Here is an 8,827-nt window from a genome sequence, read left to right as displayed (position 1 = left end):
CAAATTTCTGGAGCCCGAAACAGGGTCTGTCCCAGAAGTTAGGTTGCTTCTGTCTGTCCCGAAGCTGTGTAGCTTCTGCGGTCCACACTCTTGCTATTGCAGACTGGAGCCTAAGGGAACCAGAGCAAAGATGGCTCTCCTGCCAGCTCAGCCCTTGAGGCTCCTCCTGGGCGGACACCCCTCCTTGGGTGGGAAAGGTGCCGGGTGACTGGAGCCATAAAAGGGATATTTCCCAGAAGCCTTGTAGCTTCCCCAGGCCGCCCTCTCCCTGGTAGTGCACTGGAGCAAAGATGGCTCTCCTGCCAGCTCAGGCCTTGAGACTCCTCCAGGGCCGACACCCCTCCTAGGTTGGGAAAGGTGTTGGGTGACTGGAGCCAGAAATCGGATCTTTCCCAGAAGCTGTGTCACTTCTGCAGGCCACCCTCTCCCTGGCAGTTAACTGGAGCAAAGATCACGGTGCCTATTTATATTATAAATAAATTCTGGAGAGAGGACACAATCCACTTTAAAAAAACCTATAATAAAATCAATCAGAGTATAGGTGAAATTTAACCAATACACATGACTTCAGCCTCCTTAATCAAGAAGTCTTTATTTATTTTTTGACTCTCATAACATTGATATTTTTGGAGCCTAGGTCAGTTATTTTGTGGAATGTTCTTTCATTTTTTTTTTTTTTTGATATTAGACTGAGTTTTGGAGTTTAGCAGAACACCACAGAGGACTTTCCAGGTCTTATGCTGTGAGGTGCCTGCTCCCACACTGTCTGGTACTCAGGTTGGCTCAGATTCACTGCTCTCAGGTCCACTGCTCTCTGTGATTTATACACATTTCTGTGAAAATGGTGTTCAGATTATATACATATTCATTTAAAGAGGGCTGTGTGTGCACAGGTGTGAGTGTGTGTGTGTGGTATGTGTGAGTGCAGGTATGGATATGTCATGGGACACATGTGGAGGTCAGAGGACAACCTCCCACTGTGGGTTGCTGTAGACACCAGGCTAGCTGGCCCACATGGTTTGGAGAGTCTCCTGTCTTCACCTAGGTGCACTGGGATTGTGTGCCTTTTGGAGATTTGAACTCTGGTCCTCATGTGTGTGTGACACAAGCACATTTACTCACTGAGTCATGTCATCAGACTCACACATTTTCTTTGGTAGAACAACTTTCCTAAGTGATTTTAGCTCCTTGTGATGGTCCTTGCAAAGATCCCTTACTAGGAATTCTAAGGAAGTTACTGTTTGCTTACATTCTTTTTGTATGTATATGTGTGTGTGGGTATGTGCTTGTGTTTGTCTCATATGTGTGTGTTATACCTGTGGCATGCAGATGAGCAGACATGATGGGGAGATTTGGGGGTGGGGTGGGGGGGGAGAGGGAATGAGGATTAGGCCTGGAGCAGGAGTGGAGTCAAGGCATGTCCAAACCCTGAAAATCTTGATCTGAAATTGGCAGGAGTAGGATTGCTCCCTGATGCCCCCCCTGACTGTGTGCCCCTGTGTACCCCATTTGCCTACCAGAGGAGGTCATGGTAGCCTGGTAGTTAGGTTAAACTTCTCCCCTTATAAGGTCATGTCCAGAAGCACCTGGAATTCCTTCTTACACAAGTAAGGTATCCCCAGTGCCCTGGCCCCAGCTAGTGATGTACGCTCCCCTCCCCAAAGGTTTAAATAGCCTTTGTTCTCCTCATTAAATTGAGCCGTCTCACTGAAGCTGCCTCCCCCTGTGCTCACAGTCTCCCAGCCCCTAGCTGGTCCCAACTGGAGTACCTTGGGTACTCATCCACTTCGGTATTTGTCAGGCACTGGCAGAGCCTCTCAGGAGACAGCTATATCAGATTCCTGTCAGCAAGCTCTTGTTGGCATCCACAATAGTGTCTGGGTTTGGTGGTTGTCTATGGGATGGATCCCCAGGTGGGGCAGTCTCTGGATGGTCATTCCTTTAGTCTCCGTTTCACAGTTTGTCTCTGTAACTCTTTCCATGGGTATTTTGTTCCCCTTTCTAAGAAGGATCGAAGTGTCCACACTTTGGTCTTCCTTCTTCTTGAGTTTCATGTCTTTTGCTCCAGCTCTCTCTTATTGATCTTGGTTAGCTTCAGGGTTCTTTGTCAGGTTCTCCATTTTTTGACCACATCCTTATTTCCTGAAACTAAATATATTCTAGTACATCTTATACTTCCTCTTCTTAGCCCTGCAACCAATTCCTTCTCCAAGGGACCCTGCACATGTTTATTAGGCTCTGGTGTTTAGACATGGTATAAACATGCTAGAACTCGAGGCAGCTTTTAGTACGGGAGGGTCACCGTGCTCAGTTTCCTCAATGGACAAAGCTAGGAAATACAATATTTCTCATCACCTCGCCTAACACCACGGGGGCTGCTTTGTCCTCTATTCTGTACCTTAAAAACCAAAACAGCCATCCCTTGTGGGAAGCCTGAAGCATGCTTGTATTTGTGTACTTGGCATCTGGGAGTGCACAAGGTAGTTTTCAGGGTTTCTTTATCAATAGCAGCAAGAGCAGCATACTTACCTTATCAGGTGATGTTGCAGGTCATTACGAGCCCCAAACAAAATATTTCCTTACAGTATTGTGCTAGGCTATGCTCCGGAGTGGGCAGTTCAAAGCCTCACACTCAAATATTATGTCCATTAAGTGTTGCACGTGTTCGGAGGAACTACATTCCTCATGTGAGCGGTGTGGGATGCTTTTAGATCGACTAGCTTTTGTGAGTTTTATTTTTGAATGTATTTTTTACTAATGATAGGAGAAATTCACACAATGCATTTTGATAACACTCAGCCCTTCCCCGGATCCTCTAATGTCTACTCTTAGCCTCTCTACTTCCCCTACTTTGAGGTTTCCTCTTCGTGTGCGTGAGTGTGTGAGTGCGTGAGTGTGTGAGTGTGGTTAGTGAATCAGGAGTCACACTGTTGAAGAAGACCGGTTCTCCCTCTGTTCCAGCAGAGCCAACCAATGGCAATGGCTCCTCAGTAGGTGGTGGCAGCTCACACCTACCTCTCCTTCCCACTCAGATCTATCCAGTCGGAGCTGGTGCAGGTCATTATGCGCTGTCTGTCGTGCTCATTATGAGTCCGTATGTGCAGCCGCCCTGCTGTGTCCAGAAAACACCGTGTCCTTGAACTTACCCACCACCCCTGGAGCTTGCCGTTTTTCTTTCCCCCTTTCCTTGTGGTATGAACATCCGGTGTAGAGCTGAGCATTCCACAGCCTCTTATTCTCTGCACATTGACTCGTTGAGGGTTTGTACTAATTTCCGACTGCTGCAAGGAAAGGCTTCTCTGATGAGAGATCCTCCTATCCGCGGACACAGAGGTCACCAGGGATCATTTGAATATTCTGCCCTTTCAGCAGAATAATAGAAGTAGCTTCTTGCCTAGGGCCTATGATCTGTCTAGCCACAGGCCCTTGGCACCATTAATAGTGCCAAGTATGGGTTCCAGCTCATAGAACAGGCATTTAGAAAGTGGTTGGCTACTGTGGGGGGGTTTGTTGAGCATGCCCACTGCTGCTCTGTTCACAATAGCTAGGAAATGAAAAAAAAAAACAAACCCTAAATGTCCTTCAACAGATGGATAGATAATGAAAATGTGGCAATATGCACATTATGGAATATTATTCAGCTGTAAAGAAAGCAGAAACAATGAACCTTGCAGGCACGTGAATGGAACTCGAAGAGATCATCCTGATGAGCTAGTAACCCAGATCCAGAAAGACAGATGTCAGAAAGACAGACAGATGTCACACGTTCCCTTGCAGAGGCTCCTAGTTTTGAATCCTTGCGTGTGAGTACATATCTTGGAGTCACTGCAGAAACCAGGGAGGTGCAAAGGGACCGATGCTGGGTAGGGAGGTGGTGGGGCAACAAGGAGGGGAACAGCAGGGTGCAGGTGATCTGATGGGGGAGCAGGAAAATCGGGGTGGCTGGGGCGCTAATTAGGGTTGGGAAAGATGCATTCAGAAGGAAGGAGGAGGGTAAATGAACAGTAAGGATGTTTGAAAATGCCATAAGGAATCATACTATTGACTATTTATTTAAAAGGAAAGAAATCCATAATACAAGTAAGTTTGTGTATGAATAGGCATGTACAGTTTAAATTAGATTCTCTCATCTGGGCTGATGGTGACCCCTCCAAGAGCCAAAGACTATCTAAGAAAAACCCCACACCTGGCATGAGGAGCCATTCTTTAAGCTGCTGGTCAGGAATGCCCGAGAGACTCCCAAAACATTACCTGCTGGCGCTCTTGCCTCCGGTTGTCTCCCAGAGATGTAAGGCAAGTCTCTTTTGTTGAAGACACCATGAACCTCAGACAGGGCCCAGAGTCCTCGAGCTTGAACTGGTCTAAACACCTTCCCCTCAAGGACTAGCATTCACAGTTCCAGAAGGCACCACACAAGCTTCCAAAGAAGAAAAGCGACCAACAGAACTAATAGAGCTCTGAGGCCTCTGAACCACATCAACTATGAGCATAGCACAGTACCCACGAGGACGCGACCATGGTGTGAGTGCCTTGGCGGGAAGCAACAGCTCTCCAGGTGGACTTAAAGCCTGCTCAACAAGAGGAAAATCATGCCTGACACTAGCAACCTCGCCAGCCACCCAGGGCTAGTGAAGTCATGGATCCCGGAGGAGAGCCCACAACTACACTTTACCAAACCAGCACAGCTCCTAAGAACACTTTAAATATTTGTCCGTACATCCTCAGGTAAGTGTACCCCTCACTCCTCTTCAAGGGAACTTCTCTTTCAACAAAGATCATCACGGAAAACCACAACCAATCAAGACGCAGCCACGGCTCCGGAAATGAAAGAGCAGAAAGATTGTAAGAGCCGGAAGTGCAGGGAATTTGCTCCGACACTGTTTTCTAGGAATGTTAGAAACGACCCTCGTGACGTCTCACCAAGACGGCGCGGTCCAAACCTGAGCTGAACAAGGACAGCAGCAGTAGAGATGCTAACGTGGTTGGCAGGGAGGACCAGCGGCCAAGGACTACAGGCTTGCCATAGGATGCTGAGAAAGGGGAAAGCGGTCTCCGCCAGGGAAGAGCACTCCAATTGTTATTCAATCAAAGGGAAACATACATACGAGTGATATTATACAGACAGAGCAGGGTGCAGTTATACATTTAGGAGTATACATGTATATTACATGTATATACGCATATTCATGTAGCAACAATGAATGAAAAAAGAGGCCATGGATTTGAGTGAGAGCATGGAGGGATGTATCGGGGAGGGGCTGGAGGGGGGAAAGGGAAGGGGGAAGTAATGTAGTTATACTATAATCTCTAAAAAGGGAAATAATTAAAATTATAAGTTGTTATTGGGAAAAATAGACTAGGGATCTAAACAGGTTTTCAAAAGAAAATATAAAAATGACTAAGAAGTACCTCAGAAAATGTTGATCATCTTTAGTAATTAGGGAATTTCAAACTCAAACGACTTTGAGGTTTTTAATCTCACCCCAGACAGTATAACTGACAGCAAATGCTGGCCAGGTGAGGGGAAAGGGGACCCTCATTCACTGTTGTGAAAACATAAACACAAACATAAACACTATGAAAGTCAGTATGGAGAATCCTCCAAAAATGAAAAACAAATCTGTTGCGGGAAATATTAGAACAACAAAAAACAAACAAACAAGCTGGGCAGTGGTGGCGCAAGCCTTTAATCCCTTGGGAGGCAGAGGCAGGTGGATTTCTGAGTTTGGGGCCAGCCTGGTTTACAGAGTGAGTTCCAGGACAGCCAGGGCTACACAGAGAAACCCTGTCTCAAAACAAACAAACAAACAAACACAAAAACCAAATGGTACTATCCCATAATACACCCAGCTACTTTCTGCCTGCTGTCTCTCTGCATCTAGGCAAGCCTCATGGGGCAGTCTGGTCTTCACAGCTCTGGTTCAGGTTCGGTTCGCTTACCTCAGAACCACTTGAACCTTCTCAGCCACTCACCCCCTGCAGCTAGTTGTCACAAATCCCCTCAACCCAGTAAATCAAAACTCTAGATCCTTATAATTAGTCAGATTTATATATCAATAAATTCTCAATTCACAAGATGCCCACACAATAATTTCAGAGACATTTGATAATGATATAAGCTGTCCACCTATATTAGACAAGTTATCCCAATTATGCTATCCTTTTATGATATTCATAGCTACCTGTGGCTATTTAAAGCCACACAGAATCTGGATCGGCTTCCTCTTCCTCCATCTTCCTTTCTTCTCCTACCTGTCCCCTGTCTGTCGCTAAAAATCCTTACCTGCCTTCCTTTTCCACTGCCCAATCACAGGCTTCTTGTTGTATTAATATTTAAATTAATTGGGGGGAAAATTCTGCTATACAAATCCATTGTATGACCAGTATATGCCCAAAGGATTCAGCATCCTAGCCCACAGACACTTGCTCAGCCATGTTCACTGCTGCTCTATGCACAATAGCTGGAGGATGGGAACAATCTGTTTGCCTGTCATCATATGGATGGGGAGTGAAAATGTGGTAACATACACAATGGCATACTATTCCTTCTAAGGAAGTCGTGAAAATTTCAGGTAAATGGATGGACTCAGAAAAGACTATATTGACCCAGAGTGTCACATGTTCCCTCTCTCCCGTGTTCCCAGTCCTCAGACATGAATGCAAGACAGAGTAATCACAGAGACCAGGGACGTATATAGGGAATGCATGGGAGTCTGAGGGACAACAGAATATAGGGGATATGAAAGAGGAAATGGAAAATCAGGACAGGGGTGCCAATGAGGGCCACTACAGAAGGAGGAGGAGGCTTCACACTGAAGTTATTTGATAAAGCCCCAAGGACTCATATTTTTTTTATATGCTCCTACATCATATATATTTAAATGAAGTTATGTTATGGTACTTGGGTTGACAGTGTTCATCACAAGAACCATAGGATAACAACCCCCCCCCATACCTTCTTTTAAGATATGGTCAGGGTAGCTCACAGGACTCCCAAAACAATACAGATTATCAGTGATGCCTCCAGGGCCTGAGGGTGGGCCTCTGAGGCTGAAGATGTCAGTTACATCCGTAGGACATAGGACTAGCGTGCTTTGAGCTGGATCTAACTTAAAGCCTCCTTCCTGTAACCTGGCTTCCACAGCACCGGAAGTTCCATGTGAGCGGCCGAGGGAAGGAACCAATTAGTCCTACACCCAGCCATGACGATATGGATGAACCAGGACGATAACCTGCATGGCAAGCTATGTATAAGGGTGCAATAAGGGCACCCACACGTTGGTGGTAACCAATGGCTGCCTAACAGGACTTTATGCTGACTCGACAGGAGGGAAATCATGTCTGGTACTGGAACCAGACCAGCTTCCTGGGGCTAGTGAGGTCACAGACCTTAGAAGAGAATCTAGTACCACCATTTTACTAGACCAACATAACTCTAACTATGTTTTAAATGTTATCTTTGTGCCCACAGATAAGTGCCTCCCACCCCTCATCAAAGAGACTTCTCTTTACACCAAATGCAGACCATTACAGAGTACCACAGCTGGACACAAGAGGGAGACAATGGTTCCTGGGAATCTGAGTGGACAGAGCAGGATCTCAGCTGCTGCATCTCTGGCTCAGGGAACACAGAGGAAGAGGTGGTGGGAAGACTACCAGGAAGTCTGCCATGAGACCGTCTGTCACAGAAATGACTGCACAAACAGGACCAGAGCAATGGGCAGTATCAGGTGAAATGGTGACGTGGAAGCCAGTAATCTCACGGGGTTCATTCCCTAGGCAAAGACCTACAGACAATAATTGCTAAGAGAGGGAGAATTAGCTTCTCCCTGAGATGATCCCCCTAAGATAGCCACCCTGAAGTCACATCCTCACAAACAACACACACAGACGCAGCAGATTGTACCTATAAATCTGCATGTCTCAATAATAACCGAAGAAAAAGAGGCTATCCATTTGAAAGCAAGGGAGGGGACAGTGAACGGGTTGGAGGCAGGGGACTTGGGAGGGGATGGAGGGAGGTAAGGAAAAGCAGGGAGTGATGCAATTACCCTTTGATTAAAGTGGATTAAACTTAATATAGTAAAGTAATTCTACCCTTTGCCCGTCACGGTACACTGTGCACCTTTTCCTGAGACTCACCAAACCCATTCGTTTCTGCATAAACTTCTTATATTTCCTCTTTGCAAAAACAATCAATTAAGTGCATTTTATTATTTTTTTCTCATTTTTATTTTGTTGTGCAAAAGAATATTTTCATTCTGAATTCCCTTTTATTTGTGTTTCTAACAACCAGTTTTGGCTGGATAGAAATAATGTTTGTTGTTTTTTTTGATGAGAGAACAAAGTTAAAAATTTCAAAGGAGCCTCCAATGACTGATAAAATATTTTCCATTTTTTTGTTTTGCATATACTACAACAAAAAGGAGGGAAAATATATAAGAAAGAAAAAGAGGAAATAGTCTGAAGCATGTAAGCCTTAAGCTGCATTTATTCCTATAGTCCACTAGATGGCAGTAACACTCCAACAATAGCATTCTATGGGTCTGGAAAAACAAAACAAAACAAAACAAAACAAAACAAAACAAAACAAAAACATGTAACCGATGATCTGCTTGGAAAGATACAGCACATTTAGGACAGTATTCCTCCAGGCAGAAATCTTCTAAAAACATGTACTCTTCAAGTGGTAAAGATTTAACTGTAAATGATCTTCATTCCTCAGTAACGTATTACTATAGTTAAAAAAAAGATTGCCGCCGGGCGTGGCGGCGCACGCCTTTAATCCCAGCACTCACGAGGCAGAGGCAGGCGGATTTCTGAGTTC

General features: G+C 45.3%; 1 long non-coding RNA gene across 1 annotated transcript in view; it reads left to right on the top strand.

Annotated features, from left to right (window-relative positions):
- The window catches only part of LOC110318721, a 28,532-nt gene extending 20,169 nt beyond the window's left edge, over positions 1-8,363 (top strand). Inside the window, exon 4 of the long non-coding RNA XR_002380377.2 lies at positions 7,472-8,363. This is a non-coding gene — a long non-coding RNA (uncharacterized LOC110318721). The remainder of the gene's footprint in view (positions 1-7,471) is intronic.
- Positions 8,364-8,827: the final 464 nt, after the last annotated feature.

Source organism: Mus pahari, chromosome 3, assembly GCF_900095145.1.
Source record: "Mus pahari chromosome 3, PAHARI_EIJ_v1.1, whole genome shotgun sequence".
Taxonomy (NCBI): Eukaryota; Metazoa; Chordata; class Mammalia; order Rodentia; family Muridae; genus Mus; species Mus pahari.
The sequence above is the reverse complement of the archived record's forward strand: the minus strand, read 5'-3'. Positions and strand labels throughout refer to the sequence as shown.